This window comes from Rhipicephalus microplus, unplaced genomic scaffold (genome assembly GCF_043290135.1).
Source record: "Rhipicephalus microplus isolate Deutch F79 unplaced genomic scaffold, USDA_Rmic scaffold_167, whole genome shotgun sequence".
NCBI lineage: Eukaryota > Metazoa > Arthropoda > Arachnida > Ixodida > Ixodidae > Rhipicephalus > Rhipicephalus microplus.
In genome coordinates this window covers 67,203-88,456 of record NW_027464738.1, presented here as the reverse complement: position 1 = coordinate 88,456, position 21,254 = coordinate 67,203, and positions in this window count along the sequence as shown.

Genomic DNA, 21,254 nt, shown 5'->3' with positions numbered 1-21,254 from the left:
CAATATTACGACAGAAAGGCTCTGAAGCAACTTCGCATTTTATCAGGCCTACACCTCCCACACCTAGGCGAGTAAAACTCGTCGATATTGTCTTGCAAAGCTGTGTATAATATTTAAAACACATTCTTTAGCCCACGATGAATTGTTCTCTCGTGTGGCTTCTCCATTTGGTACTGTCATGTTAACTTACAAAGGCAACTTTCCGTATTTAGTCTCTTTAGATGTTGCAAAAGCTTTACACGTGGTGTGTATGCCATACTGATAATTCTCCTCGTAACCTGGGTCCGCCTCTTTAAACAGCGTCACATTTTATTGTTCGCAATTGTGTTTGTTTTATACTGTAAGCGAGCTGTGTGATTTCATCAATATTCACGAGTGTTCCCTGACTATATAAACATGTGCGTCTTATTTGGTGCGGCGCACGTTTGTATGTAGCAAAAAATGTCATTTCGTCAGCGTGTGTCTGCATACACTTGCATGCCCTGCAGTACGTGTACATAATTAATGCAGTAAGGACTGCAATGCATAGCCTTGCGTGGGACATATATTCCATGCACCCTCAGAGAAATGTTGTTTGTTATGAGCCTACTGTTTATCATTACATTTTTTTTCGTTAAAGTTTTATCTCCATATAAAGCAGCTGTATACAGGCACGAGCTTCAGCAGCTTCCTCGTTGTTCCATTTTAAATAAAAACACCAAGCCTACCCGAATCAATGATCTGTTTGCTATCATTACTGTTATGTGTTCTACGATGTACACAAGGACAGTAGTATACAAAAAATAGGGAGGGAATTGAATGCCCTGCCTGCATGGCTGCGCTGTTTCACAAGATCAGGCGCTGCGCTGTGAAGCTTCCTACCGGCCTGCAGAAATTCAAGGGAGCGTACAATAGCGTGGTTCAAGAGGACTTGTGGGGAATACTAGACACACTGAGTGTAAAAGATGGAGTCACTAATCGTTTAAAGGAAATCTATAAAACTAACAAGGTAGTTAAAAAGTGAGAAAAACAGGTATCCAAGCCCACAGTGGTGAAACGTGGACTTAGGCAGGCGTGCCCGCTGTCACCCTTCTTATTCATGATGTATCTACAAGGATTAGAGGCCAAATTAGAGGCAAGGGGACTTGGCTTCAACCTCTCTTTAGTCAAACAAGGAAAACTCATTGATCAGGCACTACCAGCATTAATCTACGCAGATGATATAGTGCTAATGGCCGACAACAAGGAAGATTTGCAGAGGTTGATGGACATCTGCGGTATTGAGGAAGATAGGTTAGATTTTAGATTCAGTTAGGAAAAATCAGTAGTCATGATTTTTAATGATAACAAAGGTAGTGAGCTTAGAATACAGGAAGTCATGCTAGAGATAACAGATAAATACAAATAACTGGGCATACGGATAAGCAATGGGACCGAGTACCTGAGGGAACACGAAATATGCGTGACGACTAAAGATAACAGGAACGCAGCAGTGATGAAAAATAGGGCACTGTGGAATTACAATAGGTATAATGTTGTGAGAGAAATATGGAAAGGGGTCATGGTTCCTGGGCTGACGTTCGGCAACGCGGTCTTGTGCATGAGGTCAGAAGTTCAAGCAAGATTAGAAATTAGGCAACGTGAAATATGTAGGCTTGCTTTAGGAGCTCACGGGAATACACCAAACCAGGGAGTACAAGGTGATATGGGATGGACATCATTTGATGGCAGGGAAGCTAGCAGCAAGATAAAATTTGAGAAGCGATTGAGAGAAATGGGGGAGGAGCGTTGGGCTATGAAGGTTTTCAGCTACTTGTACATGAAGAATGTCAATACAAAATGGAGGAAGCGAACCAGGAAATTGACTGGTAAATACTTAGAAAACAGCAGGTGGCCAAACCAGAAAGAACTATCGGTTAAAAAGGAACTGCAGGAAACGGAGACTGACATGTGGAGAATTGGCGTGATTAAGAAGTCCGCACTAGAGATCTATCGAACTTTTAAGCAGGAAATTGCCAAAGAAAGAATCTATGATAATACTCAGGGTAGTTCTCTACTGTTTGAGGCCAGGACGGGAGTATTGCGAACCAAGACATATCGGGCCAAATATGAAGAGGTAGACACAATATGCAGTGCGTGCGAAGAGAAAGAAAAAACTGCCGAACACTTTACAATGCTCTGTAAAGGGCTTCACCTTATAGTTCAAGATGATGGCGCAGAGTTTTTCAAAGCACTGATGTTTAGGGACAGGGAGGGCAAAATAGACTTTAAGCGGGTAGACTTAACTAGAAGGAGGTTATCTGATTGGTGGCTAAAGTCAAGGCACGATTGAAAATTAAACCCTTCACTTCAAAGTACCCGTCCAACTTTACTATTTAAAGGGGAAAAAAAATCTAGTGGTTAGTTCACTAAGCATTACGGCTAGGTGACGTTAGCCGCCGCCCGATCTAAAGGGTACGGCCACATCCATCCATCTATCCAGCCAAGAATATGCTCTCTGGCTTATTGCTCCAGGCCTAGGATTTTCTGGCCTCACCGTTGAATTGTTTGCTCGGGTTGTGGCTTGCAAACATTGCGGTTTTGGGCTTCGTATCATCTTGTTCCGTCATCATGTCCTCCAAGTGGAGGACATGTCGCAGTGTGAGGAGGGAGTACGACAAGGCGCTGATAGAATGAGCTATCAGTCTTACCAGGCAGGCGGTTGAGAGCGCACCGAGGCAGCTGACGCACACCAGCACTATCCGCTTCCTGTATAATACAGGCCAGGGAATTATAGAAACACAGAGCAGAAATCAACTCTTGTGCCTCTCTCATGCACTCACAAGGCGGAACCTGCTTCGAACACTGAGGACCGAGCTAAGCAACACCATGCGTGACGATAAATCATGGTCTCCTATTGCAATAATGATTAAGGCACGCATGCAACTTAAACCATTGTCACGCAAGATGAATTCACAACACCATCGAAGTGAACCCAAGGCACGTGCTGATTATTATGTACAGTATTAGCACTAAATTCATGCAGACGTTTAGTTGGCGCTGCAGTAGGCCTAGTTGAAGGAATGGCCACTGCTACTTCTGTGATGGAGAACGGGCTCATTAACATCTTCATGTAGATTAAAACGGCTTACCCCGAAATGGCTGGGAGTGTCACGCTATCCCTAGCAGTGGCACAAGCAGTTGCATATTTAACGATTACAGAAATGGCGTACCGATTTCCAAAGCACCTATCAATACTTCCGTCAAGGCGTAGCACCAAACACTTTATCGCACATTTCGGGAAACATTCCTTTTTCTCCCAATCTGGTGGCTAGGCATGACTACGCCCAAGAATAAGCATGTTATTATGTATGTCGGAGGTATTTTCATCTGATCCTTGAAAATTTATTTCCCTAAACCCATGGAAAAAAAAGAAAATGGAATTCGCACCTGTCATCACATTGCACCCCATCACAGGAATGGGATCAGATTGGCCTGGCGCTCAATACTCCCTTACGATTAATCCTAGAGCTCGGTCTGGCACCAGCTCCAGACAAAACCATTTATAATCTCCTGTCTGGCACATCTGCTTTACTCTGCTCTCTCTCAACCAGAGTGCACCATGTACCTGAGGTTCACCCCTGGTGGATCTTTTTCACTGTTTGTGAATTGCACACAAAGCCCTTACTGGTAGATCCTATTCCCAATTCTTCACTATTATCACGGGAGGCCACTCTTTGGGCAGATTACATCACGACATGTGCGTGTCATGATGTCAGTGCCGTCTTTTTCAGAGTCGGCGCCGTCTTTTCTTTCTCTTTTGCTCCTTCCTTGTCCTGTGTTTCTGGTGTTGCGCTGCAAACAACTGAAGATGTTAAAGAACACCAGATCTTCAAAATTTGCTTCTCGTTAATATATCGTGGTTTTGGGAATTAAAACCCCAGATATATTGAAAGAAGATGCATGAAAAGGGAAGGATGATATTGGAAACTGGCAAAAAAGGGATGACATACTTCTTAAGCTATGCTGCCATTGAGATTTTCAGCTGTTCACGCAATTCTCACACGTAGCTTTGATGCAGCTATGCACATATCACACAAGCATGCTGAGTGTACAGTTAGTATAACTGCAACCTTCATGTACCCAGCCTTCATGTACCCTGTATGACATTTCAGAACATCTGAGTCAGTGTTAGTCACAAGTTATGTTCTTCATGCTGAGGAACCAGTGTGATGAGTTACCATTTCTACAGAATGAAGCCCTGTCTACCTGGAACAAGCTGCAAGATATATAACTAAACGGCCCTTTTCAGGGCCAGTCAATCTCTGTCCGGCTTGGATGCACCAACTGATTGCCTTTATCATCAACCCTCAATAAAACTAGCAAATGTTTGTACATGTGCAAGCAGTGTCATTCAATATCTTAGGAAATGCTTGTGAAGCAATTTAAAGGAGAGTCGTTTTTCTAATCTCATAGTGAGGAATTAGGAACACCTTAGTCACACCAAATGCCATTATTCAATGAGAGGAACAAGAGAAATATTTCACTGGGAACTATGAAGTAAACAAAAAAACAAATGTTTTCAGATACTGTGAGATCATTTCATAAAAAAGCTCAGAAGTTGCTATGTGTGGCCACATTTAATCTGTGCAAGCATCGTGTGGTTACAAAATTCTGTACCAAACATAGGTTCAGCTTTCTGGAATAGATCGCGCTGCACAAGCTAGCTCAGTGCATGCACTTCTGTACCCTGCCAAAGAATATTTTTACCACCAGTATGTTGTAACGTGAAGTGAAATGGTGATTGCATACTAGGGCGCGCCCTGCAGGACCCCAATAAAGTTGTTTCACTTGATCGGTTGGTGTGCTGTAAGCAGAACATTTCCAAGAAAAATCGTATAGTTTGGAGGAGGACTTAAGCAAGGAAAGGTGTAGATAAAACAGTGGATTCACTGGCATTATCCTCACCAAGTATAACATTGTTTTTCTGGTGAAGCTTTGTGTCTGAACAGCGAGCAGGATAAGCTGGTAAAAACATGCAAAATGGGAAGTCTAGCACAGCAATCTGTGCAGTACTGCTCATTTCATGGAGCATTAATTTCACAGGCTTTGCTCATTGTTAGCGTTAAGCCTATATTATGTCCACTGCAGGGTGGAAGCCCAATCAATGTTTCCTGTCCTGTATGAGCCAATTTCATATTATGGCTGATAATTTCTCGATCTCATTGGAACTAATCACCTGCCCCCCTCTGCTACATTTCATGTGTCCTAATATAAATTAATTGACATTACTGACCTGTCATCCATCTTTTTTTCTCATTCCCAACTAATGCATTCATTTTTGATAAACTCTGCTTTCTTCCCATGTCTTAATATTATGCTAGCCTTTTTTCATTTTTCTGAAACATTATCTTTGCTCAGAAGCTATAAGTTATCAGAAAGAACATAACGACATTCTACCTCCTGAGCATATGGCATCATCAATACAAAAATGTAATAAAAGTGAGAAAACATCCTATCTATATAAGAGGCCCTAAAATACTGCAGGAGGCTACAAATAAACTGGTATTTGTATAAAGGCAGTGACAAAAACTTTGACTACTGTCACTTATTCTGATTCTTGGGACATCTTTTTTAGTACATCATAACACATAATTACACATTTACACAATTTACACAGAGGAATTGCCACCACGTACGTTGAGGCCACCCTTCAAAAGTCATGTGACCACAAGGATGAGGTAAGCCTTAAAAACCAGATTAAAAGACTAAAGGATGCTGGATATCCCAACAGCACCATCACACCCGTGTGCTAAACCCTCCTGCAGAAAGTCAAGTTAAACAAAACAGGACCAAAATAAAAACAGAATGTCCAAAGATCTTTGCATGCTATATCGTACATACATAAGGTGTTTCACAATATAAAGAAAATAGCGAGCCGATATGATTTTATCTTGTTATTTGCCATCCCTTGCAAGTTTTCAAAAGTGTGTGTACTAAAAAGCAACAGGAATAGCCACTATATCACCATTCGTCACGAGAATAGGTATACTGAATGCCAATATAATGTTGTGTATGAGATACTATTGACACATGGAAACGTAAACATAAGACAAACTGGGCAATGCCCCAATGTTTGAGCAAGACAGCATGCTTAAAATGTTAAGAATGGCTATGGTAGTCGCATGGCCATACACTGTAAAGAATGTAAGTGCAGTTCTATGTTTCATAAAACACTGTTTTTGAAGAAAGCAAGAACAAGAAATGAAAGAGAGACTGTGAAAGCATTTTCTTGTCAGGAAGGCCATGAACCATTGCATCAGTATACCTTCACTCATCCATTCGGAGAGAGAGTATTCTTTTCTCAGTTAAGAATATATTATCATGGTCTCACATGTGTCGTTGTGCATGAGCGCTGTTCTTGTACTCTGTAAAAAAGTGGGCGTAGTACCTTCAATAAAATTTAGTTGGCAGTCAGCGCTCTTTCCTGTCCTTTTTGTCTCTTCCTGAACTTCTCTCACTGTTACTAGAACACAACCACGATGAACCAACTTGCCCAGATTAAGCTATTGTTGACGAAAAGTCAGAGCATGAAAATACTTCAGGGGCTCAGAACCTCCTTACTACCCGTCTAGTTACGGCCCTGGTCTATGTGTTCCGAGAGTGAAGCACTAGTGGAGCTATCTAACTACCTAACGGTGAGGAGGGTTTGTGTATACTCGAGCTTGTTTCATGACATGGTGAGAGGTGGCAGGTTGTTGAAATAATATGCTGTGTGGGAGGTCAAGATTTTGATTGATAACGCTGAGTATGAGCCAGTGACATTAGGCGTTCAAGACTTTTTGCGATATTCACTCTAGCATAGGACCTTGGTTGGTGGTTGACGTGTGCATTTGATCACATTGTAGTCTTCCATCATAACTTTTTTGCCACTTGGTGTCGACGCTCTTGAGTTGTACCAAAGTAATTAAGCATCCAGGTACATGTATCTTCTGTCATTGTTTCAATGAAGAGCTGAATATGAGTAATAGCTTCCATCGATACTTCTGGCATTGGTGTATGCACATTTCTTTTGAAGTTCTCTTGTAAAAAAGGCATTAAAGGTATGTTTTTGTGACTTTTTAGTGTTGGCCAGAACTGCTGATGTGTCCGAACGGCTCTTCGATTGGTTGTGGTGTTGTCTTGTTCAGGGCCACAGAGCTTTCAGTCTTTCTTTATATTTGCCTTCACAGGAATGCTCTTTGCATCCTTCTTCAGTACTTTGTATTATTCCTAAAGCATTGACTTCCAGATTTTGATTGTGGTGCTTTAATCTAGTGTTCAACTGCACGCTAGCTTCATTTGCACGCAAAGCAAGAACTCAGGAGTATGGTAACTTTTGCTATGGGTTTTCCCTTCTTCAGTCTACTGTATTTTTGCCTGTGTTGTCTAAGCGCTGACAGCCTCGTGCGACAGCTTTTTTTTTGTGCACTTATTGTGTGCCAATGACTTATTTGCCTCCTCAGCTAAAGACTTTTTGTATTATAAGAGAAAGCTCTGTCTGTATTGCTTTTGTCATTTGCTGATGGTGTATCTTCAGTATCTTTTCTCAGTGTACACTATACTTGAATGGAAGAGCAGCATGACTACCTTCAGCTGTTAGCAGGCTTTTAGCTGCTGTGATACTGATTGATGCTCCTTTCTCGGGCGTTCTATTTTGGATGGTTGGCATGTCATTGCTTCTTTTAAACTTTAAAACTGCAGGTGCACCTTTTTCTGGTTACACCTGGTATATTTTTCCAGTGGTTATATATAAATATATATATAAATATATATATATATATATATATATATATATATATATATATATATATATATATATATATATATATATATATATATATATATATATATATATATATATATATTGTAGCATTGATATTTGGCACAGGCCGGAACGCCAGCTGAAGAAGAGAAGGAAGAGTGTTGTTGCTGCTCGCGCTCGCTCCGCTTGACAGCTGGTCGGTTCTACCGCTACGTTTTCCACAAAGTAAACGTCTCTTCTGCTCACCACTAAAGGTGTACTATCAAGTGGTGGAGAGTGCTGGGTACCTTTTTCCATCCTGGAACTCCGCAACCGAACTCTACCTTCGCCATCAACAATGTCCATCGACGCTGCACAGCAGACGGCTCCTACATCTCCACCTGTCCACTGTCCCGGCGTCCCGAGAGAGCGAGATCCAGACATCTTCAACGGCACCGATGAGCAGGACGTCGAGGACTGGCTCTCTTCGTTCGAACGAGTAAGCGTCAACAACAGGTGGGACGAAAACGACAAACTGGGCCGCGTCCACTTTTACCTCAGAGGAGTAGCAGAGCTCTGGCTCAACAATCACGAAGCCGAGCTTACCGACTGGGCCACTTTCAAGACCACCTTCGCGGACGTGTTTGGCCGACCGACAGTGCGCAAGCTCCGTGCAGAACAGCGCTTGCGGGATCGCGCCCAACTGTCGGGAGAGGGTTTCACGTCCTACATTGAGGACGTCGTAGGCCTCTGCCGTCGCTTTGATCCTGACATGTCGGAAACCGCCAAGGTAAAACACATTATGAAGGGCATCGAGGACGATGCCTTCCACATGCTGGTGGCTAAAGACCCGCAAACAGTTTCGGAAGTCATCCAACACTGCCAAAGTTTCGATGAGTTGCGAAAACAGCGCATTTCAACGCGACGGCCTACTTTCGACATGACCAGCACGCCAGCATTGACCGTTGGTGCAATATCTCCAGAACAGACTGTATTGACCCCGCAAATCCAGCAATTTATCCGAGAGGAAGTGGCACGCCAGTTGTCCCTTGCCCCCTTGCTTCCCAGCAATACGCATGGGCTGACCTCGTCACTGCGCCAAACCATCGAAGAGCAAGTCTGCGAGGCACTTCCCCCCACGTACCAGCCACCACCTGTGTCCGCTCCCCTGACTTACGCTGACGTCGCGCGAAGGCAGGTACATGCGCCGTCAAACGTCGTCGACCCTGCCCACCAAGCGAACGCCTTCTACGCAACACACGTACCGGCAGGCTCGCATGTTCCCATTTACCGCCGTCCTTCAACGCTTCCCAACAACCCTTGGCGTACATCGGATAACAGACCTATCTGTTATTACTGTCGTCAGCCTGGCCATGTTGAGCGGTTCTGTCGCCGGCGCGTCCCTCACTCAGGCATTATTGATGGCACCTACGGCTACGCCCCCACAGAACCACCACAGACGCTGCCGTTCCATGCAGCTTCGGACACTTCTCCGCCGAGCCGCCGCGCCTTCAACCCACGCCGATCGCCTTCCCCGCGCCGACGTTCGCCTTCACCAATGCTTCGGCGTGCACCACCTGCCCAAACGGAAAACTGACCATCGCAGTTCCGGAGGCAAGAACTGCGCCACCGTCGAACTCCACAAGGCCTCGTTCTCTACCGAATAATGAAATAACTGTCTTGATTGAAGGTATCCCCGTTCAAGCATTAATAGATACCGGAGCTGCCGTGTCTGTATTGAGTGAAGCATTGTGTCGCAAGTTAAGAAAAGTTACGATTCCGCTTTCTGGTCTCTCCCTTCGTACGGCAACAGCGCATCACGTGAACCCTTCTATGACGTGCACGGCTCGGTTAATCATCCAGGGCGTTCTGTACGTGGTTGAATTTATCGTGTTTCCGCACTGCTCACACGACGTCATATTAGGCTGGGACTTCCTTTCCACACATCATGCCGTTGTTGATTGTGCCCGGGCCGAACTAGAATTGTCATCGCTCTCCGACGACGATTATAATAAGCCTTCTATTTCTCGTGTTGTCGTCGCCGCGGAGACTGATATTCCACCTATGTCTTCTGTTATTGTGCCGATCTCGTGCGACCATGCCGCTTTTTCGGACGTCATGTTCACGCCGTCAGAAGACTTCACTTCTCGAAAAAACGTTCTTCTGCCTTTTGCTCTTCTGACGGTCGAAGCCACTTGCGCAAACATTTATGCCACGAATCTCCTTTCTGTACCAGTCACCCTATTCCGTGGCGAATGCATCGGCCGCCTTGAGGACATCGATTGTGTTTGCACCAGTCAACTGCCCTATCAAGCAAAAAGCCTTGAAATCGCCAGTGTTACTTCCGCTCTCACATCCGCCACCTCTTCCCTCGACGTCTTCCTTCCATCGATTGACCCTGACCTTCCTGTTGACCAACGAACTCAACTCTTGACACTTCTCGACCACTTCCGCTCATCGTTCGACTTCAAACAAACCAGTCTGGGCCGAACATCTGCAATTGTCCATCGTATTGACACTGGCACCCACGCACCATTGCGTCAGCGTCCATACCGGGTCTCCCACGCCGAACGCCAAGTTATAGACGATCAAGTGTCTGATATGCTCAATCGTGGCGTTATACAGCCGTCTAACAGTCCGTGGGCCTCCCCGGTGGTACTGGTCAAAAAGAAGGACGGGGGCATCCGATTCTGTGTGGATTACAGGCGCCTTAACAAGATCACGCGCAAAGATGTTTATCCGCTCCCCAGAATTGACGACGCTCTCGACTGTTTGCAAGGTGCAGAATTCTTTTCTTCGCTGGATCTTCGATCGGGATACTGGCAGGTACCCATGGATGAAGCTGACCGCGCCAAGACTGCGTTTGTAACTCCGGACGGCTTGTACGAGTTTAACGTGATGCCGTTCGGCCTTTGTAACGCCCCAGCCACCTTCGAGCGTCTGATGGACAACATACTTCGAGGCCTTAAATGGCAGACGTGTCTTTGCTATTTGGACGACGTCGTCGTTTTTTCAAAAGACTTCGATACCCATCTTCTGCGCCTCGCAAGTGTCCTGCATTGCCTTACACATGCTGGGCTCCAACTAAATTTGAAAAAGTGCCATTTTGCCGCCCGGAAGCTCACCATCTTAGGGCATGTTGTCAGCAAGGACGGCGTTCTACCTGATCCTGGAAAACTCCGTGCTGTCGCCCAGTTTCCGAAGCCATCGACACTTAAGGAACTCCGGAGCTTTATCGGCTTATGTTCATACTTTCGCCGATTTGTCCGTAATTTTGCATCTGTCATGGCCCCTTTAACACGGCTACTTTCTGACACCGAGGGCATTTCGGCGTGGTCTTCCAATTGCGATAAGGCATTCGCGAAACTACGTCAATTGCTGACATCTCCACCGATTCTCCGTCACTTTGATTCTGATGCCCCTACAGAAATACACACCGACGCAAGTGGAGTCGGACTTGGCGCTATTCTTGCTCAACGCAAGTCTGGATACGACGAGTACGTCGTTTCTTATGCCAGTCGCACTCTTACTAGGGCTGAACAGAATTATTCAGTCACAGAAAAAGAATGTCTAGCCATCGTCTGGGCAATCACAAAATTTCGACCCTACGTCTATGGCCGTCCATTTGACGTCGTGACTGATCACCACGCCCTCTGCTGGTTATCGTCACTAAAAGACCCATCTGGCCGTCTCGCTCGTTGGGCGTTACGCCTCCAAGACTATGATATCCGTGTCGTCTACAGGTCAGGCCGCAAACATTCAGATGCCGACGCTCTCTCCCGCTCTCCACTTCCCCATGAACACGGAAATACTTCTGTATCCAGCCTCGATGCTGTGGCACTTTCGTACGCGGACATGCCCTATGAACAGCGCCAAGACGCTTGGATAGCCTCTATGATACAGTTACTGTCTCAGCCGTCCCAAGTTACGCCCAATCGTTCACTGCAGCGCACAGCTCGACACTTTACCATCCGCGATGGACTCCTGTACCGTCGCAACTACCTTTCTGACGGCCGCAAGTGGTTGCTTGTGATTCCTCGCCACCTACGTGCCGACATTTGCGACTCTTTTCACGCGGATCCTCAATGCGGCCACGCCGGTGTGATAAAAACGTATGCACGTCTCCGGCTGCGGTACTATTGGCGCGGAATGTACCGCTTTGTCCGACAGTACGTGCGTTCGTGCTCCAAATGTCAACGCCGAAAAAGCCCACCACACATAGCCAATGGACAACTGCAGCCGTTGCCTTGCCCCTCCCGCCCTTTCGACCGCATCGGAATTGACTTGTACGGTCCCCTTCCCTATACGCCTAACGGGAACCGCTGGGTGATTGTCGCCATTGATCACTTGACACGCTATGCTGAAACTGCTGCGCTGCCAGAGGCCACATCACGTGAAGTTGGCTTATTTATCCTTCACAATCTCATTCTACGCCATGGCGCGCCTCGTGAGCTACTCAGTGACCGCGGCCGTACGTTCCTCTCCGAAGCGGTACAAGCCCTTCTTCGCGAATGCAACGTTGTGCATCGGACAACCAGCGCATACCATCCGCAAACGAATGGAATGACCGAACGGTTTAACCGCTCACTGGGCGACATGCTATCCATGTACGTGTCCGCTGATCACACCAACTGGGACCGCATACTGCCCTTTGTAACTTACGCTTACAACAGCGCCACTCAGTCTACGACAGGATTCTCTCCGTTCTTCCTCCTTTACGGGCGCGAACCTTCCTCATTCATGGACACCATTCTCTTGTATCATCCAGACGCTTCGGAATCCACAACTCTATCTGAAGTCGCCACCTATGCAGAAGAATGCAGGCAACTCGCGCGTTCCTTAACCGCCCAAGATCAAGCGTACCAGAAGAACCGTCACGACGAAAACCTGTCTCCGCAGTCATACTCGCCTGGCGCCTTGGTATGGCTTCGGGTTCCCTCATCTGTTCCTGGTCTTTCCACCAAGCTACTGCCGAAGTACGAAGGCCCCTACCGAGTCCTACGTCAGGCCTCACCGGTTAACTATATTGTTGAGCCGGTTCAACCATCAACAGACCGACGGCATCGAGGCCGCGAGACTGTTCACGTAGATCGATTGAAGCCGCACTACGACCCACCCGTCGTACCCGTTCCATAGGTCGCCAGGATGGCTCCTTTTCTGAGGGGGGAGTGATTTGTAGCATTGATATTTGGCACAGGCCGGAACGCCAGCTGAAGAAGAGAAGGAAGAGTGTTGTTGCTGCTCGCGCTCGCTCCGCTTGACAGCTGGTCGGTTCTACCGCTACGTTTTCCACAAAGTAAACGTCTCTTCTGCTCACCACTAAAGGTGTACTATCAATATATATATATATATATATATATATATACTTGCTAACTTGAGAAACAAGGCCTCTTTACGTTAGGTGCACATCAGGTGGGAAGAGTACTTCTATTACTTGCCAAGATTGTGGCCCCTTCTTGTGGGAATCATAATGCACTGTTGATCTGTCAAATTCACATAGCATAATTCCAAGGCACTCGATCAATATCCAAGGAAGAAAATTATGTTCTTTTGCGTGAGTTTCAGCAACTCATAGTAATTTGTATGTAAATGAATACTTCATCATTCTTGGCTGTCAAGTTTTATGGAAGCACATGTGCTTCGTTAATAACAAAAAAACACGCACGCTCACGCCACTGCAGTGGCGTGAGCGTGCGTGTTTTTTTTTTTTGTTATTAACGATTTGCCCTATGCATTCACGTTTCTTCTTTTTTGTGTGTCGTACTTTTCGTATCGCGCAGCCTACCGTTTTGGGCACACGTAAAAAAAGTACATAAAAAAGATGCGTTCCACGCCGAAATTCACGTTCGCAGCGAGCTGGGCACCGACAGGGTGGCCTACGACGCCCACACACTCCGCAACACCTTACCAACCGTTCGCTGCGATGTTGTTGGGAATTCGTGTGGTCGTTGCATGAATATAGCGCGTGCGTGCGTGCGCACGCGCGTCTGTGTGTTAGATCACGGCAACTGCATATGTTGTATGATTCAGTCACCATAACGCAACTGACGACCCCCGCTCTTCCCACACGTCAAGCAGCAGCAAGTGCCGGCCGTTAACCGTACTGTGCTGTGAACGCAAAACAGATTCGAATAGGTCACGTAGATAGCTAGCCCGACACATGATACGATAAGATTTGCGTCAGATATTCGACGTCTACATGCACGCGTAAGACAGTGGTATCCGCAGCAGCTTCGTCATACGTACAGATAGCACCGCATCGGACGTCACGTCTGACAGAGAAACTTGATCGGTAATTTTTTCTCACTTAAAAAGTCTACCTTGCACAACTTCAACCAACGATTATGCATTTCAACGAGCTGTGCATGGTTTAATGATTGATTGATTGATATGTGGGGTTTAACGTCCCAAAACCACCATATGATTATGAGAGACGCCGTAGTGGAGGGCTCCGGAAATTTCGACCACCTGGGGTTCTTTAACGTGTACCCAAATCTGAGCACACGGGCCTACAACATTTCCGCCTCCATCGGAAATGCAGCCGCCGCAGCCGGGATTCGAACCCGCGACCTGCGGGTCAGCAGCCGAGTACCTTAGCCACTAGACCGCCGCGGCGGGGCATGTTTTAATGACGAAAAGATAGTTCTAATATTGTGCCCGGCACATATATTACTCTCTCTCTAACTTGAAAAATCGGCGCGTGAATTGGGGCCAGAACAGCGCCAAAAAGCAGCACACGCAGAAATTGGCTCATATTCTAATATTATGACATCGTGATGTTGACTTTTCAGCTGACGCCGGCAATAACGTTCAAACGGCGGGCCAATAATGCCGGTCTTATTGGATGGCTCCGCCCGTATTGGCTGCTACTTGTACAACCTGGCCCGATGTGTCCGTTCTAATAGGCTGGCACAGCCTATATGGGCGGAAAGTTTTGAAAGCTGGCCCAATATAACCAATCTAATAGACTGGCACAGCCATCATTGGCGAAATGTTGTTAATGCTGGTCCAACATAGCCGTTCTATTCGGCTGGCAGAACCAATATTGGGGGTACGTTGTCAACGCTGGTCCAACGTCGCCGTTCGATTTGGCTGGCATAGCCAATCTTGGCGGTACGTTGTGAAAACTGGGCCGTTCATGGGCCAGGCAATGCCGATCTATCCCCAATATTGGGCCAACCTTCTGTGCTGCCTGGGAAGGCATCTTCTTGCTCTTGGTTCCAGATGAATGGCACGCCTTCCTTCGTAAGCCGTGTCAGTGGTTCCGCAATCTTGGAGAAGTTTTCAATGAAGCGCCTGTAGTAGGCACAAAGCCCCAGGAAAACGTTGCATAGCTTTTTTGTCTCTTGGCCTTGGGAAATTCCATTCCGACTTGCTCAAACGAGACTTTCGGTGGCTTTATCGTTCTCAAAAGACCTGCTGGCTTTAGGGGTGGTACATTGCGTCTTTGGCATTCTCGGCATGATCCTACGTAATGCTGTACTGAATCCACTAATTTTGGCCAGAAATATCTCTGGTGGATTCTTGCCAAAGTCCTACTAATGCCCAAGTGTCCTGCCTATGGGTCATCATGACACGCTTCTAAAATTTCCGCTCACAGTGATGATGGTATCAGCAGTAGGAACGTTTCACCGGTGTGTTGAAAGTTTCTCTTGTAGAGAACGTTGTTGCGTAGGACGTAGGAACGTAGACAACGGACGAAAAGTCGTGGTACTTCGACTTGGCCAGTAATATCTCTGGAGGATTCTTGCCAAGGTCCTACTAATGCCCAAGTGACCTGCCGATGGGTCATCATGACACGCTTTTAAAATTTCCGCTCGCAGTGATGATGGTATCAGCAGTAGGAACGTTTCACCTGTGTGTTGAGAGTTCTCTTGTAGAAAATGTTGTTGCGGAGGACGTAGGAACGTAGTCCACGGACAGCAGTGATCTTATCCGGGTCTGGGCGGACACAATGAGAACTGACAATGTGCCCAAGGAACCGAAGCTCCGGAATCCAAAGTGGCACTTTTTGGGTTTGATCGTAAGTGCAGCCGTACGAATAGCGTCCAGTACCGTTCTCAATCTCTGTACGTGCTGCTCGAACGTAGTGGACAAAATTACTACCTCATCAAGATATACAGGGCATGACTGCCATTTGAGGCCAGACCGCACAGTGTCCATCATCCTCTGGAAGGTAGCGGGAGCAGAACACAAACCAAATGGGAGTACTTTGAACTCGTAGAGTCCGTCGGGTGTCACAAACGCCATCTTCTCACGATCTCGTTCGTCGACTTTTAATTGCCAGTACCCGCTCTTTATTTAGGTCCAACGATGAAAAAAGTGAGCATTGCGCAGTTTATCCAGCGTATCTTCGACTCGTGGGAGTGGGTACACGTCTCGATTCATGACGAGGTTGAGTTTTCTATAATCAACACAGAACCGCATGGTGTTGTCCTTCTTCTTCACCAGTACTACCGGCGATGCCCTTGGGCTTTTGGAGGGCTGTATGACATCGTCGTCAAGCATCTCCTGTACTTGCTTCTTTATCACCTCCCTTTCTTTCGGAGCTACTCAGTATGGATGCTGACATACTGGTCTAACATGCCCTTCGATTACAATGTGGTGCTTTGCTACAGAAGGACGTCCGACTTTCGATGAAGAGGAAAAACACTCTGCGAATTCCTTGATCAACTCCACAATCTGGTCTTTCTGCAGAGATGAAAACTCTTGGTCAATATCTATTTTCTCGAGGACCCTATCCACAGTTAAGGTCGTTGTGGGCACTTTATCTTTGGTGCAAACATCTGAGACTTGTACGTAGTCATGAAGTGATGCTGTGGCTGCTCCCTTCACCACATGCTGTACCTCGTTGGTAAAGTTAGTCAATAGCACATCAGTATATCCGTTCCGCAGGTTCACAAGAGCTCTCACCACGCGTATCCCCTTCGTGAGTAGCAGTTGGATATTTCCATCAGCTAGTCCGTCATATTCACAAAAAACGTCGTTTTTCACAGAAACTGTCATGCTGCTATGTGGCGGCACTGTCACACCTTCATCCACAATAGGAAGTGACGAAATAATTGGTTGCTCCGCATAACACATGGCAACAGCGTTCTCTGTAGAGAAAGAAACTTGGGATTTCTGCAAGTCGATGATGGCACTGTTTGCTTGCAGAAAGTCCATGCCCAGAATGGCCTCACGGGAACATTCGGGGAGAACAATGAAATTGCAGACGTACACATGGCCTCTCATTCCCACTCTCGCTTTGCACAATCCCACGGGGCTGACTAAGTGCCCTCCGGCTGTGCGTATCTGCGGTCCGGTCCAATGAGTGAGCACTTTCTTCAGCTTCTTTGCGACAATACTACTTATTACTGAGTAGTCTGCACCTGCATCTATTACCGCTATGGTTTCGACGTCATCGATTCTTACTTGTAGCTCGGATGTCACGTCACCATTACTGCGCTTCTCCGTCAATGTGTCAGTGTCGTAGTCTGATGCGGTTAACGATGAACGGTTTTTAGTTTTCCGAAAATCAGCGGCCGTGCCTCCACAGGTCGCTGGTTCTAGTTTTCCTGCCACGGGCTTGGTGAACGACGCCTCGGGAAAGTAGATGATGGGTGTGGACTCGGCGACCTATTGCGCATTTTTACAATCGACCGCGATTCATGTCGCTGAGTGTTTGGAGAGGCATAGCGCAAAGATAAAAATTCTTCGATTTCGGAAGGGCGCTCACCGTTACGAGGGCAGGGTGCATTCACTGGGAAGCCACGTAGCCCGACCCGACGGTAGTGGCATGTCGGATAAAGATGACCTGCCTCCCCACAGTGGTAGCAAAGGGGCCGCCGGTATGCCGTGCGCCATACATCACTTTTGCGGGGTCTCGCTTCTGGCATCGGCGGTGGCGTACTGCGAGGAAAGGTCGGTGGCATAACGAGAGCTTGCGCAAAGTTCGGGCGTCTGATGTCTTGCCGTACGACTTGCGCGTACGACAGCTGTGGCTGAGGTTCCGGTTGCGTGTGGTGGGGCACCTTAGGCTGTGTTTGAATAATTGCTTGCCGCACTTCTTCTCGTACAACGTTCGCGATTGAGGGCATCGCCGGAGGACTTTGAGGGAGTTGCAGTTTCTGGAGCTCCTCCCTAACGATAGCCCTCACCATTTCCCGGAGGACGTCAACGTTGGTGGGGAGGGCTGTTGACTGCGCCCTGACTGAAGAGACGCTGAAGTCTCTGTTGTACAGTCGCGCACGTTGTTATAGTGTCCTTCCACGGTCGTTACCTTGGACCGGAACTCCGCCACTGTTTGCGGTGGATTACGCACCAGGCCTGCAAAAATTTCTTCTTTTACTCCGCGCATGAGGTGCCGCAACTTCTTCTCCTCGGCCATGTTTTGGTCGGCTCGGCGGAAGAGCCGCGACATGTCTTCTATGTACATGGCCACGCTCTCGTTATTCCGTTGGTTCCTCGCCTGAAGAGCAGCCTCTGCTTTCTCTTTGCAGTCTGTGTTCGGATAGGTCGATTAGCTCTCGTCGGAAGTCGTCCCACGACAGCAAGGACGCTTCGTAGTTCTCAAACCACGTACGTGCCGAATCTTGCTGGGCGACGTAAACGTAACGAAGTTTTCGGGCTTCGTCCCAACTATTCAAACGTGCAATGCGCTCGAAGCCTTCAAGCCAGTCCTCGGCGTGGAAGACCTCTAATGTACGTGGCGAATCCACAATCAGGTGCGATGGAGATGGCATGAACGGGGTGGCCATCGCAGTTACGCTTGTGCTTGAGGTCTCGACAGGTCTTGATGGGTCAATTAGGAGGCCAAACTCGGGCTGCTCACCACGTAGTCGGCGACTCGTGCGTTGGTGCACAGGTGTTAATTCTGCTGGCTCCAATCTCCTGGGATCTGGACTTCTCTCCCTTGCCTGTGATGGGCTTGGAATCATACCCCGCACCTCCACCAGATTGTTACAAACAAATATAGCACCTGGTACTATATAAACTCTTTATTTAGGGCGAACTTGTGCCCGTAAACTCAAAACTGAAAATGGTCAGCCAAAATGTCTTTTGCTCTCTGACTCCAACCTCGTCGGTCTCTTGCCTGCTTGCTTGTTCCTTACTTTTGTGGCTCTCACCCACTAAGGGGGATGCCAAGAAGCCGGTGGTTAATGCAAGTAAATACCCAGAGATTTTCTAGATTAGGGGAATATGACTACTGTGTTTTGACTGTGAAATTAATTTGGCGCAATGTCAGAAAAAAAAGAAAAAAGGGGAGGGGACAAATAATAGAATTTTTTGAATATCTGCGGCGGAATCGTTCTATGAAATTCTCCTGAATGTTGAATCTATGCAGTGTATCAGCTAAATAATAAGTGGTAGTGTGACTAGTAAAATTCGAGAGCTGATCGCTGACTCAGCAAGGTAATATTCTTGTGTTATATATGAATTCGCTGAGAGCCCCGCAGATGTTCCTGTCGCTGTGTCCCAATGAAGTGGCCCCAAAAGACAAAATATTGGGAGTATTAAGTGATATTCCTAATTTTCTGAATAAAATTTCGAAGCAGTTTTTTCTTTGATTTTTGAATCGGTGACATGTGATATGAAAATGGTCGATATGTTCAGGTTCGTTACAGCTTGAGCACAGAGGGGATTGCACCAGACCAGACCTGTTTAAGTAGAAATTAAAAGAGGTGGTACACGGCAATGTAATTTTGTTACCAAGACTTCCAATTTACACGTGGGGCACCATTTATTATTCCATGTGAAGTGCAGGTGCGAGAAATCTGGATTCGGTATCATGGTTTTTAATGAGTCTTCAAGAAAGGAAAGTTTTCTAAACCTCGCTGCTGTTACATAAGCTGTAGGAGGCACGATTGGCACAATCGGAAGATCAAGAGATGTTCGCGCAAGTTTGTCAGCCATCTCGTTTATAAATATACTACGATGGCCTGGCACCCATATCATTTGAACTAGACGAATGTTTGCTGGGAATAATGATTTAAAAGTTTCTAGTACTGCGGATGTCGACGACGATGATAAGAATGAACACACGGAATACGAGTCAGTCACTATCACAGCTGTCGAATGAGTCGCAGGAAGTTTACGAATAGCTAGTATAACGGCCATTAATTCCGCTTCAAATATTGGTGTATAATCTGGGAGGCGTAATGAAAATGACCAGAATAATGAGAGAGAACAAGTACCCACACCTGCCTTCTCGCCACTCATAGATGCATCCGTTGCAATTACTGTATTAGTACATAATTGAGACAGGTGTTGTTCTAATAAAGCAATCAAATATTTAAAGGGGAAGTGTTTTGCATTCATGGGGAAGATATCGTCAAATTCTATTTGCACTTGGCCAATTGGTTTGACAGATGGTGTGATCTCGAATATATTAACATTTAAAGCATCTAGAAGTGTTTGAACAAATAGCTCTTGGGGTTTATATACACGGGACCAATGTTCATTGAAAAAGACACCAGGCTCGGCAAAAAATACAAATTGTCGCCTTCTTAAAGTGGATTCAGAAAATTTTAAATAGGTGTTTACTGTTAAAATACGAAATCTGCAAGCAAGGGTGGGCATCCGAGCTTCTTGATACAAAACATTGTTAGCTGTGAATTTTGGCACACCTAAACAACTACGTAGGGCTTCCCGTTCTAAGAGAATGAGGGGGTTTATTTTGTATGCTGGTCCACCAGAGAATAGTACACATCCGAATTCAAGAATCGGACGAACATACATGCGATAAATCATGATCAGCGTATCTCTGCGAAGACCGGAACGGAGGCGGCCAAGCCTACCTATCATTCCAACAGCGCGTGTAGCCTTAATTTTAATATATTCAATGTGCTCACGCCAGCTCTGTTTTTGATCGTACAGTACACCCAGATATCTAATACAATTAACCTGGGGTATTATTTCTTGATGGTACTGAAGAGAAATAGTAACTGGTGCGTCCAACGGAAAAACTATTATAGCACTTTTAGTTACGTTCAGGTTCATATAAATTTTCTGAAACCAGGTTTCCAATGTTGCCAAATAACACTGTAAAGTCGAATGTAGTGAATAAATATCGTTTTCAGATGCAAAGAACGCGATATCATCTGCATATACATATACGTGTACCTTATCACTCTGTGGTATTGAACTTAACAAAATGTTAAATAGCACAGGCGATAGAACAGAGCCTTGAGGAACACCTCTCGTTTGGCTATACTTCGGCGTGGAAACACCTCGTTGGAAGCAATAAAATTTTCTGTATTCGTATATTCGTATATCCAATTTGTTATGTACTGCGGGAACGTAAGCTCTTTTAGGACATTGTTAAGAGTAGCATGTTCAACACTGTCATATGCCTTGGCTAAATCAAGGGTTACTAGGGCCGCATAAATTCGTCTGTGCCGAGCAAGCTTTATACGAGCCTCTAAATCAACATGCGCCCACCATATAGAGTAACCTGGTCTACATCCAATCTGGCACGCACTGAGTATCGCATTATCTGTTATGAACTTCGTAACTCTAATGTAAAGTATTC